Genomic DNA, 25,656 nt, shown 5'->3' on the forward strand with positions numbered 1-25,656 from the left:
TTAACTAAACTGACAAAAGTTTCTTTTCCGCTGGAGCTGAGTGACTTTCCAAGGGTAATTTGGATTGTTATATAATCTATTTTTTCCATTTTATAGTAGTTACCTTTCAAACTTTGGGTAGCACATGTAAGACTCTCAATTTATTTTCTTTTTAGATAATATGAGCCCCGTCACCCCCATGAGAGAGCGTTTTCATTCAGTTTTTTTGCTGATGATTTTAAATAGCAAACTTAGCCTGTATTTCCTGACTTTCACTTCAGGTTACAGCTAAATTCTGCTAAGTCAGACTAGAAAATTATTGTCCTGAATCGTCTTCCCTCTTCCCGCCTTTAATATACTGAGTTTTGGTTTTATTTTTTTTATTTAAAAATCATCTACGTTAATAATGTTTATTTTCTGTAACCATATTTACCTATATTTTGACTTAGTGCCCCATTTAAGTAGACCCAGTGATCACCATCAGTCCATTAGACCATGGCTATGGTCAATCTGTAGTTTATTGTTTTTGTTTTGTTTATTCATTTTGTCGGGAAGAGCTCAAGGGATTTTTAGGGTATGTAGTTTTGAATGTTTGAGAATGTATATCCAGTATATTTATACTTGAATAATAACTTGCACCAAGATTCATTCATCTCTGAGAAGAGAAACTGCAACTAAGATTTTGGCTGCCCTTCTCCTCTTGCTCCTCCTTCCGCAGAGGATCCTCCTTTGCTGCTAGAGATTCTTCTGGGTGATTATGATTTTTCTCCTTTTCTCTTCAGCTTTCCTCTAAAATAAGAAAGTCCAGATTATTGAGCACAACTTGTCTTATTTCAGGTGAGATAACGCTGGTGGTTTTTCTACATCTTTTCCTTGGGATGCTTATATATCCCCTTCACCAATTCTTTTCTAAATTGGGAACATGCTTCATTTCTTGGGCACCATGTCTATTTATTGTTGAAGTTTTTAATGAACGCACAAGGCAAAAATGGTTGAATGTCTTCTAAAAGTCCTTGCAAGGTGAAATTTAACAAAGTTCAGCTCTTATCCTCAGCATTGTATGTTCATAGCTCTCACAGACCCACAGAAACTAATGGACAAGCTAAAACTGCAGTTTTTAAAATTATTAATATATAAAACATATGACTTTCACTAGGAATAAAATACTCTTATTGAAAACGACACTCACAGCTTTTCATTGGGATAATATTTACATTGGAAGACAATTATAATCAGAAATACAATAACTGAGTCTCCTGTCAAACCAAAGAAATAAGTTAGATGATCTTAGAAAATGTTCTTCATCTTAATGGTATGAGGTTATCTTCCCCACTTGAGGAACAGGGCTGTCAACTAAACCATTAATGTTCAGTGTTTATGAGGGACCAAAACATTCAGCTCATCATATTTTTAAGATATTTTAACTCTTTAAATAGAGTATAGCTTTTCTTAAGTGTAGGTTCTGTCTTTTTATGGTAACTATGTATGCAAACTTTGGTGATGTTTTCATAATTGGAGAATTGAGATTAATTATATGAATTTTAGAGGTGAGAAAATTAATTCTTAGAGAAGTTGTCACCTGATGGAGGTCATATAGTTAGATGGCATAAATAAACCTAGTCTGTCTGATAACAAATCTTATGTTTTTTTTTTCCCTGCTCTATCACCTGGGCAGAAAAAGCTGATTTGTTTCCAAGATCTTCATATCACTTCCTGTGATGTTTACCTTATCTCTTTTATTCTATGGGGCCCTATAAAACTAAGGATGCAATTCACAAGATCTCTGAAAACATTTTATTTGTATATTCATTCAATCAATACTTTTTTTAAAAAATGGAGCACCAGAGCAGACATTGTCAATGACCCACCTATATCCCCTTGGAACTCACTTGCTAAAAACTGCTACTGGGTATTTCTGTCCTCTCTACCAGAAAGGTTTTTTTGTTTGTTTTTTATTTTATTTTTATTTTGGTTTTGCCTCAGAAGCATATCAGCCTGCACACAGGGCAAACTAGATATAGGATACAGTTAACTTTCCTGGAAGCAGCCCTCAATAAATGACAGTCAGAGTTGATGACAAAATGCCCCCAAGCACTTCATTGTTTGGATGGAATAACTGAGGCATGTTCTGCACTATGTATCATGTTACACCATGGTACTGAATTCTCATATTTCAGATTGACAACTGCCTGATGTCATGCTCTTCTTGACTTTCTTCTGTTCCCTATTTCAATTCTTAACTTTCCTATCAGTTTTTCTGGATCACTTCTCAAACTATGGGCATTCAAATCCTTGCCTCAAGATCTGTTTCTTGGAGAACCTAAACTAAGACAAAAGAATACTATCTGCCCATTACTATTGAAAGATCTGGGGATATAGCAGCAAAAAAAAAAAAAAAAAAGAATTACCTGACCTTGTAAGTGTCAGAAAAATTATTTGCAACTTTGAAATAGGCAAAATTGATTACTAAGTGTCCTTTCAGTGCAGTCCTGGGCTTGACCTACCATCAAAGTAGATTATTTTTCAACCCTGTTGGAGTAGAGGTTAATTTGTAAATTTTGTCCAGAAGAGATCAAATAATTTCTGTCCAATGAAATAGATAGTGCCAAAGGTTACATTTTATTTCTTTGTAAGACATTAATCAGTTCTGTACATAACCCAGCAATCCTATCCTGACATTTCTTTATTAAAGTACCTAGTGTCACCCAAGCTTTTGAAATGATTTTAACATTATATTGGTTGCCTTATTTTTAAAGAAATAGGATAACATTCTGGAAATGTTTTCTTTTAATATTTGTCTGAGAGTCATGTTTTATAAACTTTGGAGCACTATACTTTAACATAATGGAGATAAACAATAAATGACAGTAACTGTATACACACACACACACATAAAATAAGTCATGTCTTGATGAGTGCTATAAAGAAGGATAAAGCTGGGTAGTGGTTAGAGATTGATGGTTTGGGGAAAAGTGCTACTTTATATAAAGTGGTTGAGGAGGCCTCTGAGTAGAGACCAGGAGGAGGAGAGATAGTGGGTCACATGGATATCTAAAGCACAAGTATTCCAGGCAGGCAGACACACTAACAAACAAAAAAACAGCAAATGTGAAAACTCTGAAATAAGACTGTGCTTGACAAATTCAGGTAACAGTAAGATTACCAAGGTAGAAATTGAGTGAGTTATGATGGGGGAGAGGGAAAGGAATGTTAAGTGATGAGGACAAAGAAGTAATGTGGACCAGATCACATATGACCTTCTACATTAGTACAAAGACGTTGGCTTATATTCTAAGTGAGATAGAAGGAAACGTTAGATAATTTTGAGCAAGAGTAATGTGATCGGCTCTGTTTCTAAAGGACCATATGAGCCACACAACTGAGATTAGGGGCTAGGGCAGATGCAGAGATACCAGTTAGAATTCTTTTTTTTCAATTTTGGCAAGAGGTTTTGGTGGCCTGGACCTGGGTGATGGTGGTAGTGAGATAAATTTTAAGGTATAACCAACATAATTCTCTCTGATAATTAAATGTAATTTACGAGAATGAATATCAGTCTTTATTTACTAATTCTTCACTTTTTCAAATATTTAGCGCAAGGTATTGGGTTAAGCATATAATAATATAGCCTATAAGATTCACATGGACTTTTGCTTCAGGTCTAACAAATTTGAGATTAATATGGTCATGTCACTTCAGAGACATTTTAATACTTAAAACTGCCACTTTCACACATGGTGATACGTGCATCAGCAAAAAATCCCATCATAGCAATTTAAACATAGGTTATTCTGACATAGTCAAATTGAGCCACATTCTAGTTCTCAGGGAAGGTATTCGTATGAAGCAGAGTCAGGTTTATTTTCCATTAATGGAGCAAAAATGAAACTCAGAGTATGGATCTATTTACATTAACTTTAGAACTGTGAAAGTTGGGTTGTAAAATTTTAGCAATTTGTTTTTAAAAATGATACTGGTTTCAAAACCTGACAGCCCATCACTTATAATACTCTGAACTACTAACTTCTGTGGTACTTCTGTTTGGTATTGTTTATGATAGAATTGTTCGTAAACCAAACAAGTATCATGTATATCATGTTAAGATTGACTTGTAAATGTTTCTTACTGATTCTTTTATCTTTTAGTAAACAAATATTTGTTTTTATCTTCAATAGACTACAAATTGATCTCTAACGCAACATGTGCAAACCAGAAATGGTGTGAAAAATAATCCATTGAATGCAGGGGAAAAATGAGATATTCATATAATATTTTATCTTTTCTTTTTTAGTGTAAAATTTGAGTATCTGTTAGTACAGTAGTAAATGGAAATGATTCTTAAATAGTAGATATACATAGGAGTATATTTATAATTTATTCCTAGGGAGATACAGTAAAATATTTATGACATACATTTATTTATTATACTTATTTTTATGATATATGTCCCTCTACTACAATGTAATCTCTATGAAGTTTGTGATTTCTTTTTATTGTTGTCATTCACTGAGGTATTCCAAGCACAAAAAACTTTGCTTAGTACATAATAGGCACACAATAAAGTACATGATTAATTAAAAAGGTGGACTAACATTTATAATCATGTCTTATTATATTTGTAGAAATGAAGAAATCTGAGGAAGAAAATTCCCTGCCATGGAAACTGGATACATATGTACATTGTAAAGGACACAAAGAACAACAAAAGAGAAAGATATCAGATACCGGTTTCTGGATATCAGATACTCCAAGGTTTTACATTGGAATAGCTATATTTACTAAGAAAGACTCTAATAGAAGGCAGTGCCCAATGAAGGACTAGATAGTAGAGAGAAATAAAAATAATTTGGGGTAGTTGAAGATGATGTTAACAATAGGATCACTATCATTTATTGTTTACTTTGGGCCAATAAATGAAAAGAAGTATTTTTATGGATATTGTGTTTTTATCTCTAGAAACTACAAGAATTATTGATATATAATAGATGCTTAGTAAGTGTTTATAAGAAATGAATTTTGTCTTTCAACGATCTTATGAAGAGGGAATTTTTTTTTTAACATCTTTATTGGAGTAAAATTGCTTTACAATGGTGTGTTACTTTCTGATTTGTAACAAAGTGACTCAGCTATACATATACATATATCCCTATATCTCCTCCCTCTTGCATCTCCCTCCCACCCTCCCTATCCCACCCCTCTAGGTGGTCACAAAGCACTGAGCTGATCTCCCTGTGCTATGCGGCTGCTTCCCACTAATCTATTTTATATTTGGTAGTGTATATATGTCCATGCCACTCTCTCATGTTGTCCCAGCTTACCCTTCCCCCTCCCCGTGTCCTCAAGTCCATTCTCTACATCTGCATCTTTACTCCTGTCCTGCCCCTAGGTTCTTCAGAACCATGTGCTGTTGGCAAACTGTATATGTTCTTTGGAGAAATGTCTATTTAGGTCTTATGCCCATTTTTGGATTGAGTTGTTTGTTTTTAAGATATTGAGCTGCATGAGCTGCTTGTAAATTTTGGAGACTAATCCTCCATCAGTTGCGATAAAAAAAGACCTTCAAGAGGAAGGAGGAGTAAGACATGGACATCACCTTCCTCCCCACAAATACATCAGAAATACATCTACATGTGGAATAACTCCTACAGAACACCTACTGAACGCTGGCAGAAGACCTTGGACTTCCCAAAAGGCAAGAAACTGCCAACGTACCTGGTTAGGGCAAAAGAAAAAAGGAAAAACAGACAAAAGAATAGGGATGGGACCTGCACCTCTGGGAAGGAGCTATGAAGGAGGAAAAGTTTCCACACACTAAGAAGCCCTTTCACTGGCAGACACGTGGGGGTGGGTGGTGGGTGGGAAGCTTCGGAGCCATGGAGGAGAGAGCAGCAACTGGGGTACAGAGGGCAAAGCGGAGAGATTCCTGAACAGAGGATCGGTGCCGATCAGCTCTCACCAGCCTGAGAGGCTTGTCTGCTCGTCTGCCAGGATGAGTCAGGGCTGGGAGCTGAGACTCCAGCTTCAGGGCTCAGATCCCAGGCAGAGGATTGGGGTTGGCTGCGTGTAAATAGCCTGAAGGGGGCTAGTGTGACACAGCTACCTGAGAGGCAGTCCCAGAAAAAGTCTGGACCTGCCTAAGAGGCAAGAGACCATTGTTTCGGGGTGTGCGAGGAGACGGGATTCCGAGCACCGCCTACGCGAGCTCCAGAGACAGGCGCGAGCCACGGGATTAATGCAGACACCAGAGACCGGCATGAAATGCTAAGGCTGCTACTGCAGCCACCAAAAAGCCTGTGTGTAAGCACAGGTCAACATCCACACCTCCTCTCCTCGGAGCTTGTGCAGCCTGCCACTGCCAGGGTCCAGTGATCCAGAGACAACCTCCCTGGGAGAAAACACGGCATGCCTCAGGCTGGTACAACATCATGCCAACCTCTGCCACTGCCGGCTCGCCCACATTCTGTACCCCTCCCTCCCCGCCAGTCTGAGTGAGCCAGAGCCCCCGAATCAGCTACTCCTTTAACCCCGTCCAGTGTGAGCAAAGAACAGATGCCCTCGGGCGACCTACATGCAGAGGCGGAGCCAAATCCAAAGCTGAACCCCAGGAGCTGTGCAAACAAAGAAGAGAAAGGGAAATCTCTCCCAGCAGCCTCAGGAGCAGTGGATTAAATCTCCACAATCAGCTTGATGTACCCTGCATCTCTGGATTACCTGAATAGACAACGAATGATCCCAAAATTGAGGCAGTGGACTTTGTGTGATTTTGTCAGTATAGCTTTATTTTACCATTTGTCCTAGGGTTCTGTCTGCCTGTATTTTTTTGGTTTTTTATGTTTGTTTGTTTGTGTTGGTTGCTCACTTCTTTCTTTTTTTATTAATTTTTAATTTGTTTTACTTTATATATTTAAAAAATTTTTATTTTAATAACTTTATTTCTTCCTTCCTTCCTTTCCTTGCTCACTTTTCTTCTGAGTCGTGTGGTTGACAGGGTCCTGGTGCTCCAGCAGGTTGTCAGGTCTGAGCCTCTGAGGTGGGAGAGATGAGATCAGGACATTGGTCCACCAAAGACGTCCCGACTCCACGTAATATCAAACAGTGAAAGCACTCCCAGAGATGCCCATCTCAACGCTAAGATCCAGCTCCACTCAACGACCAGCAAGGACAGTGCCGGACACCCTATGCCAAACAACTAGCAAGACAGGAACTCAACCCCACGCATTAGCAGTGAGACTGCCAAAATCATAATAAAGTCACAGACACCCCAAAACACACCACCAGACGTGGACCTGCCCACCAGAAAGACAAGATCCAGCCTCATCCACCAGAACACAGGCACCAGGCCCCTCTACCAGGAAGGCTACACAACCCACTGAACCAACCTTACACACTAGGGGCACACACCAAAACAACAGGAACTACGAACCTGCAGCCTGCGAAAAGGAGACCCCCAAACACAGTGAGTTAAGCAAAATGAGAAGACAGAGAAACACACAGCAGATAAAGGAGCAAGGTAAAAATTCACCACTCCAAACAGATGAAGAGGAAATAGGTAGTCTACCTGAAAAAGAATTCAGAGTAATGATAGTAAAGATGATCAAAAATTATGGAAATAGAATGGAGAAAATACAAGAAACGTTTAAGAAGGACCTAGAAGAATTAAAGAGCAAACAAACAATGGTGAAAAACACAATAAATGAAATTAAAAATTCTCTAGAAGGAATTAATAGCAGAATAACTACAGCAGAAGAATGGATAAGTAACCTGGAAGATAAAATAGTGGAAATAACTATTGCAGAGCAGAATGATGAAAAAAGAATGAAAAGAATTGTGGACAGTCTCAGAGACCCCTGGGACATCATTAAATGCACCAACATTCAAATTATAGGGATCCCAGAACAAGAAGAGAAAAACAAAGGGACTGAGAAAATATATGAAGAGATTATAGTTGAAAACTTCCCTAATATGGGAAAGGAAATAGTCAATCAAGACCAGGAAGTGCAGAGAGTCCCATACAGGCTAAACAGAAGGAGAAACACACCAAGACATATATTAATCAAACTATCAAAAATTAAATAAAACTATTAAAAGCAGCAAGGGAAAAACAACAAATTACATACAAGGGAAACCCCATAAGGGTAACAGCTGCTCTTTCAGCAGAAACCCTGCAAGCCAGAAGGGAGTGGCAAGACATATTTAAAGTGCTGAAAGGGAAAAACCTGCAAACAAGATTACTGTATCCAGCAAGGATCTCATTCAGATACAATGGAGAAATTTAAAATTTTACAGAGAAGCAAAAGCTAAGAGAATTCAGCACCACCAAACCAGCTTTACAACAAATGCTAAAGGAACCTCTCTAGGCAGGAAACACAAGAGAAGGAAAAGACCTACAATAATAAACCCAAAACAATTAAAAAAATGATAAAAGGAACATACATTTTGATAATTACCTCAAATGTAAATGAATTAAATGCTCCAACCAAAAGACACAGACTGGCTGAATGGATACCAAAACAATACCCATATATATGCTGTCAACAAGAGATCGATTTCAGACCTAGGGGCACATACAGACTGAAAGTGAGGGGATGGAAAAAGTTATTCCATGAAAATGGAAATCAAAAGAAAGCTGGAGTAGCAAGTCTCATATCAGACAAAATAGACTTTAAAATAAAGACTATTACAAGAGACAAAAAAGGACACTACATAATGATCAAAGTATCAATCCAAGAGAAAGATATAACAATTGTAAATATTTATGCACCCACCATAGGAGCACTTCAGTACATAAGGCAAATACTAACAGCCATAGAAGGGGAAATCGAAAGTAACAAAATCATAGTAGGGGACTTTAATGCATCACTGTCACCAATGGACAGATCATCCAAATGAAAATAAATATGGACACAAGCTTTAAATGATACATTCAGCAAGATGGACTTAGTTGCTATTTATAGGACATTCCATCCAAAAAACACAGAATACACTTTCTTCTCGAGTGCTCATGGATCATTCTCCAGGACAGATCATATCTTGGGTCACAAATCAAGCCTTGCTAAACTTAAGACAACTGAGGTTGTATCAAGTATCTTTTCCAACCACAATGCTATGAGACTAGATAACAAATACAGGAAAAAATCTGTAAAAAATACAAACACATCAAAGCTAAACAGTACACCACTAAATAACCAAGAGATCAATGAAGAAATCAGAGAGGAAATCAAAAATACCTACAAACAAATGACAAAGAAAACACGATGACCCAAAATCTATGGGATGCAGCAAAAGCACTTCTAAGAGGGAAATTTATAGCAATACAATCCTACCTCAAGAAACAAGACACATCTCAAATAAACAATGTAATCTTACACTGAAGGTAATTAGAGAAAGAAGAATTAAAAAAAACCCTAAGTTAGAAGAAGAAAAGAAATCATAAAGATCAGATCACAAATAAATGAAAAAGAAATGAAGGAAACAATAGCAAAGATCAATAAAACTAAAAGCTGTTGCGCTGAGAAGGCAAACAAAATCAATACACAATTAGCCAGACTCATTAAGAAAAAAAGGAGGAAGATTCAAATCAATAGAATTAGAAATGAAAAAGAAGTAACAACTGACACTGCAGAAATACAAAGTATCATGCCAGATTACTACAAGCAATTATAGGCCAATAAAACGGACAACCTGAAAGAAATGGACAAATTCTTAGGAAAGCACAACCTTCCAAGACTGAACCAGGAAGAAATAGAAAATATAAAGAGACCGAGCACAAGCACTGAAATCGAGACTGTGATTAAAAATCTTCCAACAAACAAAACCCAGGACCAGATGGCTTCACAGTGAATTCTATCAAACATTTAGAGAAGAGTTAATACCTATCCTTCTCAAAATCTTCGAAAATGTAACAGATGGATGAACATTCCCACACTCACTCTACGAAGCGACCATTGCCCTGACAGCAAAACCAGACAAAGATGTGACAAAGAAAACTACAGGCCAATATCACTGATGAACATAGATGTAAAAATCCCCAACAAAATACTAGCAAACAGGATCCAACAGCACATTAAAAGGATCATACACCATGACCAAGTGGGGTTTATCCCAGGAATGCAAGGATTCTTCAATATTCACAAATCAATCAATGTGATAAACCATATAACATACTGAAGGAGAAAAACCATATGATCATCTCAGTAGTTGAAGAAAAAGCTTTTGACCAAATTCAACACCGATGTATGACAAAAAACCCCAGAAAGCAGGCATAGAGAGAACTTACCTCAACATAATAAAGGCCATATATGACACACCCACAGCCAACATCGTTCTCAATGGTGAAATACTGAGATCATTTCCTCTAAGATCAGGAACAAGACAAGGTTGTCCATGCTCACCAATATTATTCAACATAGTTTTGGAAGTTTAAGCTGCAGCAATCAGAGAAGAAAAAGAAATAAAAGGAATCCAAATCAAAAAGAAGAAGTAAAGCTATCACTGTTTGCAGATGACATGATACTATACATAGAGAATCCTACAGATGCTACCAGAAAATTACTAGAGTTAATCAATGAACTTGGTAAAGTAGCAGAATACAAAATTAATGCTCAGAAATCTCTTGCATTTCTATACACTAATGATGAAAAATCTCAAAGAGAACTTAAGGACACACTCGCATTTACCACTGCAACAAAAAGAATAAAATACCAAGGAAGAAACCTACCTAAGGAGACAAAAGACCTGTACGCAGAAAACTATAAGACACTGATGAGAGAGATTAAAGATAATACAAACAGATGGAGAGATATACCACGTCCTTGGATTGGAAGAATCAACGTTGTGAAAATGATTATACTACACAAAGCAATCTACAGATTCAATGCAATCCCTATCAAACTACCAAAGGCATTTTTCACTGAACTAGAACAAAAAATTTCACAATTTGTATGGAAACAGAAAACCCCCAAATAGCCAAAGCAATTTTCAGAAAGAAAAACAGAGCTGGAGGAATCAGGATCCCAGGCTTCAGACTATATTACAAAGCTACAGAAATCAAGATGGTATGGTACTTGCACAGAAACAGAAATATAGATCAATGGAAGAGGATAGAAAGTCCAGAGGTAAACCCACGCACATATGGTCACCTTATCTTTGATAAAAGAGGCAAGAAAATACAATGGAGAAAAGACAGCCTCTTCAATAAGCGGTGCTGGGAAAACTGCACAGCTACATGTAAAAGAATGAAATTAAAACACTCCCTAACACCATACACAAAAATAAACTCAAAATGGATTAAAGACCTCAATATAAGGCCAGACACTATAAAACTCTTAGAAGAAATATAGGCAGAACCCTCTACGAGATAAAATCACAGCAAGATCCTTTTTGACCCACCTCCTAGAGAAATGGAAATGAAAACAAAAATAAACAAATGGGACCTAATGAAACTTAAAAGCTTTTGCACAGCAAAGGAAACCATAAACAAGACAAAAAGACAACCCTCAGAATGGGAGAAAATATTTGCAAATGAAGCAACTGATAAAAGAGTAATCTCCAAAATTTACAAGTAGCTCATGCAGCTCAATATCAAAAAAGCAAACAACCCAATCCAAAAATGGGCAGAAGACCTAAACAGACATTTCTCCAAAGAAGATATAAAGCTTGTGAACAAAGACATGAAAGGATGCTCAACATAACTAATCATTAGAGAAATGCAAATCAAAATTACAATCAGGTATCACCTCACAACAGTTGGAATGGCCATCATCAAAAATCTACAGACAATACATGCTGGAGAGGGTGTGGAGAAAAGGGAACCCTCTTGCACTGTTGGTGGGAATGTAAATTGATACAGCCACTATGGAGAACAGTATGGAGGTTCCTTAAAAAACTAAAAATAGAACTACCATATGACCCAGCAATCCTACTACTGGGCATATACCCTGAGAAAACCATAATTCAAAAAGAACCATATACCGCAATGTTCATTGTAGCTCTGTTTACAATAGCTAGTAGGACATGGAAGCCACCTAAGTGCCCATTGACAGAAAATTGTATAAAGAAGATGTGGTACATATATGCAATGGAATATTGCTCAGCTATAAAAAGAAACAAAATTGAGTTATTTATATTGAGGTGGATGGCCAAAGAGTCAGTCTTACAGAGTGAAGTAAGTCAGAAAGAGAGAAACATATACTGTATGCTAACACATATATATGGAATCAAAAAAAAAAAAAAAGGTCATGAAGAACCTAGCGACAGGACAGGAATAAAGATGCAGATGTAGAGAATGGACTTGAGGACATGGGGAGGGGGAAGGGTAAGTTGGGACGAAGTGAGAGTGTGACATAGACATATATACACTACCAAATGTAAAACAGCTAGCTAGTGGGGAGCAGTCACATAGCACAGAGAGATCAGCTCGGTGCTTTGTGGCCATCTAGAGGGGTGGGATAGGGAGGGTGGGAGGGAGACGCAAGAGGGAGGAGATATGGGGTGTATGTATATGTATATGTATATGTATAGCTGATTCGCTTTGTTATAAAGCAGAAAATAATACACCATTGCAAAGCAATTATACTCCAATAAAGATGTTAAAAATATATACTTATATATATATATATATATATATAAAAGAAACTATAAAAAAAAGTTCCTTTGCCAGTTGCTTCATTTGCAAATATTTTCTCCCATTCTGAGGGTTGCCTTACTGTCTTCTTTATGGTTTCCTTTGCTGTGCAAAAGCTTTTAAGTTTCATTAGGTCCCATTTTTTAATTTCTGTTTCTATTTCCATTTCTCGAGGAGGTGGGTCAAAAAGGATCTTGCTTTGATTTATCTTGTAGAGTGTTCTGCCTATATTTCCCACTAAGTGTTTTATAGCATCTGGCCTTACATTTAAGTCTTTAATCCTTTTTAATTTTATTTTTATGTATGGTGTTAGGGAGTATTCTAATTTCATTCTTTTACATGTAGCTGCCCAGTTTTCGCAGCACCACTTATTGAAGAGGCTGTCTTTTCTCCATTGTATACTCTTGCCTCCTCTATCAAAGATAAGGTGACCATACGTGTGTTGGTTTATCTTTGGGCTTTCTATCCTGTTCCACTGATCTAAATTTCTGTTTTTTGCCATTACCATACTGTCTTGATTACTGTAGCATTTAATACAGTATGAAGTCTGGGAGCCTGATACCTCCAGCTCCGTTTTCTTTCTCAAGATTGTTTTGGCTATTCAGGGTCTTTTGTGTTTCCATACAAATTGTGAAATTTTTTGTTCTAGTTCGGTGAAAAGTGCCATTGGTAGTTTGCTAGGGATTGCATTGAATCTGTAGATTGCTTTGTGTAGTATAGTCATTTTCACAATGTTGATTCTTCCAATCCAAGAACGTGGTATATCTCTCCATCTGTTTGTATCATCTTAAATTTCTTTCATCAGTGTCTTATAGTTTTCTGCATACAGGTCTTTTGTTTCCTTAGATAGGTTTCTTCCTAGGTATTTTATTCTTTTTGCTGCAGTGGTACATGGGAGTGTTTCTTTAAGTTCTCTTTGAGATTTTTCATCAATAGTGTATAGGAATGCAAGACATTTCTGTGCATTAATTTTTTATCCTGCTACTTTAACAAATTCATTGTTTAGTTCTAGTAGTTGTCTGGTCATCTTTAGGATTCTCTATGTATAGTATCATGTCATCTGCAAACAGTGACAGCTTTACTTCTTTTCTTCCAGTCTGGATTCCTTTTATTTCTTTTCCTTCTCTGATTGCTGTGGCTAAAACTCCCAAAACTATGTTGAATAACAGTGGTAAGAGTTGGCAACCTTGTCTTGTTCCTGATCTTAGAGGAAATGATTTCAGTTTTTCACCTTTGAGAACGATATGGGCTGTGACTTGTCATATATGGCTTTTGTTATGTTGAGGTAAGTTCCCTACACTCTGGAGGGTTTTTATCATAAATGGATGTTGAACTTTGTGGAAAGATTTTTGTGCATCTATTAAGATGATCATATGGTTTTTCTCCTTCAATTTGTTATATGGTTTATCACATTGATTCATTTGTGTATATTGAAGAATCCTTGCATTTTTGGGATAAACCGCACTTGGTCATGGTGTTTGATACTTTTAATGTGCTGTTGGATTCTGTTTGCTAGTATTTTGTTGAGGACTTTTGCATCTCTGTTCGTCAGTGATATTGGCCTATAGTTTTCTTTCTTTGTGACATTTTGTCTGGTTTTGCTATCAGGGTGGTTGTGGCCTCGAAGAATGAGTTTGGGAGTCTTCTTGCCTCTGCTATATTTTGGAAGAGTTTGAAAAGGATAGGTGTTAGCTCCTCTCTAAATGTTGGATAGAATTCAGCTGTGAAACCATCTGGTCCTGGGCTTTTGTTTGTTGGAAGAGTTTTAATTGTAGTCTCAATTTCAGTGCTTGTGATTAGTCTGTTTATATTTTCTGTTTCTTCCTGGTTCAGTCTTGGAAGGTTTTGTTTTTCTAAGACATTGTCCATTTCCTCCATGCTGTCCATTTTATTGGTATAGAGTTGCCTATAGTAATCTGTCATGATACTTTTTATTTCTGCAGTGTCAGCTGTTACTTGTTTTTCATTTCTAATTTTGTTGATTTGAGTCTTCTAATTCTGTTGATTTGAGCCTTTTTTCCTTGATGAATCTGGCCAATGGTGTATCAATTTTATTTAACTTCTCAAAGAACCAGCTTTTAGTTTTTATTGATCTCTGCTATCATTTCCTCATTTTTCACTTATTTGTGATCTGATCTTTATGATTTCTTTCTTTCTAGTAACTTTGGGGTTGTTTTGTTCTTCTTTCTGTAATTTCTTTAGGTTTAAGGTTAGGTTGTTTATTTGAGATGATTCTTGTTGCTTAAGGTAGGATTGTATTGCTATAAACTTCCCTCTTATAACTGCTTTTGCTGCATCCCATAGGTTTGAGGTCATCGTGTTTTCAATTTCATTTGTTTCTATGTATATTTTTATTTCCTCTTTGACTTATTCAGTGATCTCTTGGTTATTAAGCAGTGTATTGTTTAGCCTCCATGTATTTGTGTTTTTTTCCGTAATTGATATCTAGTCTCATTGCGTTGTGGTTGGAAAAGATACTTGATACAACTTCAATTTTCTTAAATTTACTGAGGCTTGATTTGTGACCCAAGATATGATCTATCCTGGAGAATGTTCCATGAGCACTTTAGAAGAAAGTGTATTCTTCTGTTTTGGATGGAATGTCCTATAAATATCAATTAAGTATATCTGTTGAATGTATCATTTAAAGCTTGTGTTCCTTATTTAATTTCATTTTGGATGATCTGTCAATTGGTGAAAGTGGGGTGTTAAAGTCCCGTACTATGATTGTGTTACTGTCTATTTCCCTTTTTATGGCTGTTAGCATTTGCCTTCTGTATTGAGGTGCTCCTATGTTTGGTGCATAAATATTTACAACTGTTATATCTTTCTCTTGGATTGATCCTTTGATCATTATGCAGTGCAGTATTAAAAATAAATAAATTAAAAAGCAATAAAAACAAAAGGAAAGAAAGAAGAGAGCAACCGAACCAGAAAACAAATTGACCAATGATAACAATCACTAAAATATATACTAAAAAAACAACAACAACAACAACAAAACACAGACAGAACCCTAGGCCAAATGGTAAAAGCAAAGCTATAGAGACAAAAATCACAGAAAGAAGCATACACGTACACACTCACAAAAAGAGAAAAAGGAAAAAAAAATATGTCTATATATAAAAAAAAAAGAAAGAGAGCAACCAAATCAATAAACCAATCTACCAATGATAATAAACTCTAAATACTAAACTAAGATAAACATAAAACCAGAAACCAGTTGCATACAGCAAACCCCAAGTCTGTAGTTGCTCCCAAAGTTCACCGCCTGAATTTTGGGATCATTCATTGTCTGTTCAGGTATTGCACAGATGCAGGGTACATCAAGTTGATTGTGATTTAAACCACTGCTCCAGAGGCTGCTGGGAGAGATTTCCGTTTCTCTTCTTTGTTCGCACAGCTCCTGGGGTTCAGCTTTGGATTTGGCTCTGCCTCTGCGTGTAGGTCACCTGAGGGCGTCTGTTCCTGCCTGGACAGGACGGGGTTAAAGTAGCAACTGATTAGGGGGCTCTGGCTCACTCAGGCCGGGGGGAGGGAGGGGTACGGAATGCGGGGCAAGCCTGCAGCGGCAGAGGCCACCATGACATTGCACCAGCCTGAGGTGTGCCGTGTGTTCTCCCAGGGAAGTTGTCTCTAGATCATCGGACCCTGGTAGTGGCAGGCTGCACAGGCTCCCAGGAGGGGAGGTGTGGATAGTGACTTGTGCTCGCACACAGGCTTCTTGGTGGCTACAGCAGCAGCCTTAGTGTTTCATACCCGTCTCTGGTGTCCGTGCTGATAGCTGCGGCTCATGCCTGTCTCTGGAGCTCGTTTAGGTGGTGGTCTGAATCCCCTCTCCTCATGCACCCCAAAACAATGATCTCTTGCCTCTTAGGCAGGTCCAGACTTTTTCCTGGACTCCCTCCCAGGTAGCTGCAGCATACTAGCTCCCTTCAGGCTGTGTTCACGCAGCCAACCGCAGTCCTCTCCCTGGGATATGACCTCTAAAGCCTGAGCCTCAGCTCCCAGCCCCACTCATCCCGGTGGGTGGGCAGACAAGCCTCTCGGGCTGGTGAGTGCTGGTCGGCACCAATCCTCTGTGTGGGAATCTCTCCGCTTTGCCCTCTGCACCCCTGTTGCTGTGCTCTCTTCCATGGCTCCAAAACTTCCTCCTGGCACCCTCCGTCTCCACCAGTGAAGGGGCTTCCTAGTGTGTGGAAACTTTTCCTCCTTCACAACTCCCTTCCAGCGGTGTAGGTTCTGTCCCTATTTTTTTGTCTCTCTTTTTTCTTTTGCCCTACCCAGGTACATATGGGGTTTCTTGCCTTTTGGGAAGTCTGAGGTCTTCTCCCAGTGTTCAGTAGGTGTTCTATAGGAGTTGTTCCACATGTAGATGTATTCCTGATGTATTTGTGGGGAGGAAGGTGATCTCCACATCTTACTCCTCTGCCTTCTTGAAGGTCTCCCCCTTCATCTCAGAAGGAAATCTTTTTTAAACTTCTTCAGAATACAACATCTAAGGCTAGAGATGTTAAGACACCTGCCCCAAATCACACAGAAAGCAAACAGAAGAGTCCAGAATTATATCAAAATCTGAGAAGAATAACTAAACTCTTAACGAATATGGTTGTCTTTTTTTTAATGGAAAAAAATGTGATAATTGTGCAGAGATGAGTAATATGTGTGTAGATTTCTATAGACAGAGTAATAGATTGGGTGTGCAGTCTTCATAAATCAGTTATTGAGTGAGGAATAGAGTCGTAGGAAAAGTAGGTGGATGATCCACAGATTTAATTAGGGCCCACTGTTCAGGAGCTGAACTACAGAGTGACTAGAAACAACTGTTAGAGTCTGGTTTAAGTGTGGCAGGGGACACATATGGAGCTCCTGGGGAAGTGACTGTGTATCTGCAATGAGGAGCTCTTACTCTGTCTCTACCCACACGGGGCAATACCACACCCAGGAAAATCAAAACTTGGGCCATTGTTCAAATGATGAGGGAAGGGGTGATGGGGTCTTATAGAAGGAAGCCCATGTAAAATTAAAGTTGGAAGAAAACAATGCTCTTGCCAGTTGATATGGATAGAATCTGAGCCCTGTGCATTGTGCATCTGCCCTCAAGTTAAGTGGAAAGAAAGAATTCCAATGCTAAGTTTATCTGCAATAAAATTAAAAGTTTCTCTAGAAAGCCATTTAGAATGTCTTACATAGCTCCTTTAGAAAGCAGAGATAAAGATTAAGTTGATACCGGTATGTTTGGGAGGTACCAGCCCAGGGAGGTGAAGCCAAGAAAAGAGAAATCAAAGAGTAACATGGGAATATGCAAAACCATGAGATGCGATGTGTCATTGTTCCAACCACGGCTTCTTGACAAGCCAGGAAAAGGCAGAGAGAATCTTGCAGCAGGCTTGTTTGTTCAGCATGTGGGTCTTCTACAGAAGAGATGCAGGGAAGAACTGCCACTCAGACTACTACCAAACAAACTAAGGGAGAGAAATAAATGTATCTGCTCAATTTCCTTTTATCTTTCACTCCTCATTGGTAAAGATATATCTCCTAAAAAAGTGGGCTGCATTTCCAGCCCGCTGTGGCTAAGAAATCAGAACTTATACCATGCTTTGAAGTGTTTTATCTAAGACCAAGGGAAGAATGAAGGCCCAGTGTGAGTAGTGTGCCAAAAAGATAGAGATATTGAAAAGTTCAGAGTGTTTGAGGAGGAATATATGGTTTATATCTGAACACAAAGGAAGATAGGTTAAAAGAATCCATTACTCTATAATGCCTTTTTATCCTCACCACATACAGTGTTAGAAGTAAAAGAGGGAAGACCTCAGAAAACAAGAAATTTGCCCTAAAATTACTTTAGGGCAAAATAGAAGTGCTTGGAAGAAAACAAAACTAAGAGTATAGTCCAAGCAAGGGTATGGCAAATCCAGGTGAGACGAAGGTCAGTATCTATATCTTAAGTCAGCCTCAAAGGGAAACTGATGGATAAACTTGAGAAACTCAAAATAAAAGTCAATGGGTGCTGTGACAGAAGGTAGAATATATGATGAAATAGAATTTTAAAAAGAAGGTTAAAAAGAGAAGGTAAAAAAACAGTTCCCGACCCTAGGAAAAGGGCTAACTGGATGGAAAAATGGGCACCCATGAATCCATAGATATAAGCAGAAGGGAGCCAAGTATATGGCATGACTTCTCAATGAAGTTTTTAATTTTAATAATAAATATGATAATAATATTAACTAACATTTGTTCCATACTTATTTGCCAAGCTGTATAGAATCTTTATTAATTGATTGTATTCACTCCTTCGTATTTATGAGGCAGGTACAATAATTATTCCATTTTATAAATGAAAGAAACTGAGACACAGAGAAGACAATTAAATTGCCCAGGTCACATAGCTAAAGTGAGAAACAAAGCCAGGATTTGAATTCAGGCAGACAGGAGGCAGGTTGTGCAAAGAGAAGGGATGCTAGCTGCCACCAGCATCATGGAAGGACTTGACAACTCTAACTTCATGTTTTCCAAGGGGGACACTGTATGTTATTCACCACTCCTCAGAAAGCCTAGGAAAAAAGCTTTGGATCATATTCTGTGCAGAGCTGAGATGAGTCTAGGATTAGAAAATACATCTCTCCAACTCATTTAACATAAATTCAATACACAAATTCCCAAACTGACCAAATTAATAAAACAGAATGCCAATTTATTTTAATAACCATGAAGTCTCAGGAGAATTTTCACATTGAAGTACATCATGTATTAGTTAAGATCAACTACGGACAAACATCCAGTACTCTTCACAATCACAAATACTTATAACAAAAAGAGAAGAAAATGAACAAAGAAAGAAAATCTCCCCATGGCTTAAATTCTTATTACTTAGGCAAGTTGAAGTAATCAACAATTGAGGGAAAATGTGAAAAGTACAGCTATACTAAGTAAATACTTCAACATCACAAGGGTAGGGCTACCATTTTAATTCTTTTCTTCTCAAAGGTCTCACTATTTCTAGGTTTTTCCCATGAGATGCTACCTTCTCTTTTACAATGAAGACATCAGTGGAAATTGTGCTACATTTTATATGATAAACCATTGTAACTTTGCTGGAATGCCTCCACCCAGAATGGAAGCATCTCTATAGGATCAAAGTGTCTGTCATGTAAAAGTAAATGCATTTGTATGATATTGTTATAAAGAAATAACAGTCCAAAATGGAGTCACTTGTGCTAAGCCCACCTCACCAAAGTGAGACTTCATACCTAACTTAATTGCAGTTTCAGCCCCTCCCAGTAATGTAACCATCTAATCAGTCAATCTGGAATTACCTGGTCAGCACTAATGAGGTAATCTGCCTAATAGACTCCCTCCATCCCCCAAAGAGAGGTGACCTTGCTTGAATTATACACGCTTCCTTGTCTCGTCTCCTTTCTGCCTATAAAAGCCTTCTATTTTGTACAGCTCTTTGAAGCCCCTTTCTGTATACTAGATGGGATGCTGCCCAATTCATAAATCATTGAACAAAGCCAATTTGATCTTTAAATTTACTCAGTTGAATTTTGCTTTTTAACAGATTTAGTGACTGTGGTGGGATCCAAAGTGCACTTCTGATGGCACTTGGGACAAGAAACACAGGCTGTATCCTGAAAACCCTTTAAGTTTACTGTCTTTCTCACCATTTCTTAGAGTGGTGGGTAAGTTCCTCTTTCTTCTGAGCTCTGCTCTCTGTGTGGAGCTCCTGGTCTAGTTGGCTTTTTACTCCACAATTCCCAATTGATTGGAAACCCCAGCCCCTGATTCTGTCCCAAGGTCCTAGAAGAAACTGTTAGTGACAGTTTGCACTTCCTTATTTATGTGGGGCCCCCATTCCACAGTCCCTATTTGTTGAAGTCTGATGGTTCAGCCATTTCCTCAGTCCCCCAATTCTACACTGCAAATTGCTGGAGGTATGAACAAGGCCTTCAGTTGGCCAGTCTGCTGTGACATCTAAATCCTAGCCCTTGGTTCTGTCCCCAGATTTCCCACTGGGAACTGCTGGTGGCACCTGCAGCTCCCCATTTGTTTGTAATCAGCCTGTAGTCCCCACTGATTGGGGTCTGCTGGTTCAGTCCTTTCCCCAGTCCCTACTTCACTGGTTACTGCTTGTATGTTAATATGCATATTAGGTAAAGGCTACTGCGAATGGGAACCTCAAAGCCAAAAGCCACAAAAATTGGTTGGAAGACTGAGCATTTACAAGCTGTGAGAGCATTCCCCACCTAACTCAAAGCATCTCGTATTAAGGTAGGTTGGTCATGGGACAGGTCAGATTGACACTACATCACCTGACAACCTCAAGTAAATTTCTGGGCAACAAGTTATGCTGCAAAACACCACACAGTCTCCAAGCTTTCAGCACATTCCTTTTAAGTATTAGTTTGGCTCTGAGAGGCCCAGAGGCTTAGCTAAAAAAATAAATAAATAAAGATCGGATCTTTAAAATCTGAAGAGTTAAGTACACCACCCTCCAGCACACCTCCTTTGATGATGTTTAAGAACAGAGGTTCTGGAAGCTGTGGATATCTACAAAAATGGCAAAATCTTACTAAAGACAATCTTGAATTGCAATGGTCATTATGGGGAATGTTCCAATTAGACAGGGTTGTTGATTTAAGAGTGTACTCAAAAGTAAGGATTCCTAAATTAAACAGAGGGGATACCTATTTTGATTGGTATGTAGAAGCTTCCAAAAGGCTTCAAGATTCCAAAATAGTTTTATCAAAAGTTTGATTGAAAAAGAGTAATAAAAAATTAAAGACATCAAAGATATCTAAAACAACACCTAGGCCTCCCTCATGATACCCACTTAAGGGTTAATCATCATAACACTGGCCAAGAAATCAATGTCTCAGTTATAAGCAATGGGAACACTGGAAAAGAGATTGTCCTCAAAGACCCTATGCACAGTCTTCAACATCAACTCGAATGTCCCCATATCTAATTTCGAAGTAGGTCTCCCATATGAACCGCTCCCAGAGTTGATGAGACTTCAAGGGATTTTCTGGTAAATTGCTATGTTATTCTCTTAAACGGATAAGGAAAAATAAAATTGAAACTAATGAAAAACCTTACCAAATTCTGGTAGATACTGGAGCTACACTCTCTATTTTAAATCTCACCGGGAACCTGTAGATGGGATCCTGAGAAAACTGACAAAAGCCGGCTAAGGGTGAGAATTCTTACCAGAGTCAGCTCACCCAGATCTCTGTCTGTAGTGTCTGATAAAGAGAGAAAAAATATCTTTTACATCCTCTTTGAGGATGCCTCCTAAGTGCAAGGAGTTATTCAATACTGCAGAAGTATTAAGCATTTGTCCTGGCTGAAAACTGACAAGATATTTAAAAAGATTTTTAAGTAGTTTTGTGGTCAGAAATTGTCCAGAAGTTGGAAGCTGGTATTTAGAGCATAATAGGAAATTCTTTAGACTTTCTCTCCTAGGTTAAAATAAAACTACGTGACCAGAGGGAAAGAAAAAAAAACTTCTAAGTTCCTTGTAAAAGGATTTATGGATGAATCAATCTATGATGTAATTTAGGCTTCAACCCAATTCTTTGAGGAATTGAGAGCAACTGTACTTACCTTACAGGTAACCTGAAACTTTAAAATTTTCCTAAGTTAAATTAAATGATGGATAGTCATTAAATATATAGATAATTTCTAAATAAGAGGAAATACTGAAACATTAATTATGGAACAGGCTTTATTCACTTTGGGCTTCCTTTTACAGAGAAACTAAAATATACTTGGATCTATTATTAAACATGTTTTGTGCCACACTAAAAAACTTACTATGAGAAAGCATATGTTTCTGGAAATTATAAAAGGTACTTATAAATTTGTCAAGCCACAGAATGATAGTGTAGATACTTCACAATTGTTTACTTCTTTATTTTCACCAAAAAATTAAGGTTTTAAGGGTTAAAAAGTCTAATATATGTTATTAAAACTACGAGAGGGACTTCCGTGGCAGTCCAATGGTTAAGATTCCGAGCTTCCAATGCAGGGGGCATGGGTTAAATCCCTGGTCAGGGAAGTAAGATCCCATATGCCACACAGTGTAGCCAAAAAAAAGAAAAAAAAAAATTTAAAAAAACTGCTAGAAATAATAAGAGAAATAGCTCTGTATGCAAGGAAAGTAGGATATGTGTTTTCGGTAAGAGAAGTTCTGAAAACTGGAGATACATTTTTTGTTGAGGGAAAAGAAAATAATTTTGTCCTGAAGTGAAATTGGTTATTTCAGAATGGGAAACAGAATAAAGAACAAATTCAATAGAAAGTTGGGGAGAGAGAAAGAGAGAGAGAGAGAATTTTACCTTGTGTAATCAAGTTGTCTAAAATCAAATGCATTTACTATAAGGGTTATGAAATTAAGATTTAATATCATAGTGTACTTATGTGAAAAAAACCCTTAATTGTATTATATACATCCATTAAAGAACAAGTTTTCTTCGATCATTAGTCTACTATTAATAAGAAACTTTACAACTACTTAACTTTCTCTATTTGCCTGTGAAGTCTTTAATTGTTATCATGGTTAAGTGGATAACTAAGTATTGTTCCAGTGACCTGTGATCTTATTTGACCAAGTGTTTTAAAACGTTTTGATATTTTGACAAACCTCCCAAAATCTAATTCTAGGTGAAGTCTTTTTGACCTCAAGCTAACTCTGGGATTTTCCGGAGGACCCGTGGAACATCTCAAAAGATTTGTTCTCTGTCTTTATAAAAAGGGAGATGTTAAACTAATTAGGCTTATTTGATATGTTAAATTACATGTGAAGCATTGTCAAGTAAAAAGTAATATTAAGTCTTTTTATGTTGTATTTGTATAATTATATGTTTTCCAGAAATTATATGAAATTCCTAAAGTCTGATTTGTCCTGATATAATGTTATCAGTCATAATCCCAGTTATTATCTTAAAGGGCTATGTGTCACAAAAATAACAAAATTCCCTTGTCAATTCCATTATAATGAACTCTCAACAGATCTCTAATAATGAACATTTTTTAAGTCTTTTTACATGTAGTTATTGTTTTACTCTGATACTTTGCAAAAGTGTTCCTGCAAAAGTACTTTATCTTCAAGAAGATTCAAGGAAAGGACTTTTGGAAAGTACAGGTTTCTGATAACTTTAACATCATAAAAGTGAACTGGGTAAGAATTTCCAGAACAAATGGAAAAACTGGATTCAAACAAAACAAGTATTAATTACTTATTTAATACTTGGGACAGAATGAACTGACAAGGATGATAATAATTTTTATGATGTTTTGTCTGAAACACTGCTGGCTCCTTAATGTTTTATTTTTCCAGATTTAAGGAAACCATTTCTCTTAAGCTATCTGTGACATACAGTAATTTGGTAAAGCATACCTTTGTAAACAAAGATAAAACTTTTATTTTTTCTCCCTGCCTGATCCCTCCTCCTTAAGTTTTCTTTTTATGGCAACAGAGTTAGCCATTTGCATAAGTTAAATGAGAATCTATTCTGTCGGTAATAGGACACAATTGGAAATATTGTGACTTTCACTGAATTGTCCTATTTGAGAGAGAGATGTGCATAGACTCAGACATGACCAGACAGTTTTAAGGAACTACAACTACCTTTATGGAGCCAATAAAACCCCTTGGAAAAAAATGACCTAGTACCTTGTTCACAAGGTTCTACCAAAGCAGTCTTAAAAAGAGTTTATATGATCAATCACTATTCTTGCTGCATTTACATAAACAAGCCACATCTAATGTAAACAAATTAGTTTTACTGTGATTATCCTTGGAAAAAAGAAATGGGAGTAACTGTGGAGAGAAAAATTATGTTTGTACTTTTGTCTATTTTAGATTCTTATCTTGCTAATTGTCTTTGAGGTTTTGTTATATACATGTACACTGGACTAGATCCTGAGTCTTTCTAGTTTCCTTAAATATCTGGCTACAACTTTCTAAATTAACATTTCCAATTTTCTCCCACTCTTTGATTTGTAATCACTAAGAACAAAGACTGCCCCTGTATCCCCTTAGAAGAGACTGTATCAGGTCTTCCTCACTACCTAGGCAGCAGGCAAACTTCAGGGACTTGAACCTTGGATACACGTCTCACAGCTGAAAAAGCCTCCACCTGACATCTGATCCTGTGCAGATGTTGGAGACCTCTGAATCAAATTGATGAGAAGGAGAAGTAGCTGACAGAGATGTAGACTACTCCCCCCCAGGACACTATATTAAGACTTCATACTTAAAATAAGAGACTCTCTCTTCTTCTCTTTTTTTTTCCTTTACTCTGGCATTGGCCTGGAAAGACTACACCATATTCTGTAACTCCCAGGTCATTGCTAAGGGGGATAAACTTTCAGACAAATGGATCTGTCCATAATGCTAGAATCTATTAACAGTGCCACCTTAGCAGCAGTGGTTTGTGCCCCAACAGGATTTACTTTTGTCTGGAGTGGTTCTCACTCTCTGTGGGCCTATGAATGCCTAAATGGACGGTGCATAACTGGGTAATACCTCTCAGATAATCTAACTGTGCTCCTGATTATTCATAAACAAAGAACCCTTATTGGTAGATTCCCCTGAATTTACATCAATGAGTTAAAAAAGGACCTATGGGGATGGGCTCATGATTCAGAATTTGCTTCCTCTGACAGGACCCTACTTCCCTGGTTAGGAATAAGTGCAAATAAATTTACCAGCAATATTCTCTCCTTAACCCTTAAAGATATTGCAGAACCTGCTGCTAAAGCAATAGCTGTCCAGCAAAATTCCTTAGACTTTCTGGCCAAAGCTATTCTTAATAATAGGGGAGCCCTTGATTATCTTTTATCTGAGCAAGGAGGTGGCTGTGCTGTGGCCACTGCTACCTGCTGTACCTGGATTAACACTTCTAAGGAAGTTGAAACTCAGTTGCATAAGATCGCTGAATAAGCCACTTTACTTAAGAAGGTAACTCTTTCAACAGGATCTTTCTTTGACTTATTTGATTTTGACTGATTTGGGTCTTGGGGACCGTGGCTCTGAAGTACACTCCAAG

The sequence above is a fragment of the Phocoena sinus genome, chromosome 10 (assembly GCF_008692025.1).
Source record: "Phocoena sinus isolate mPhoSin1 chromosome 10, mPhoSin1.pri, whole genome shotgun sequence".
In the NCBI taxonomy this organism is placed as follows: domain Eukaryota; kingdom Metazoa; phylum Chordata; class Mammalia; order Artiodactyla; family Phocoenidae; genus Phocoena; species Phocoena sinus.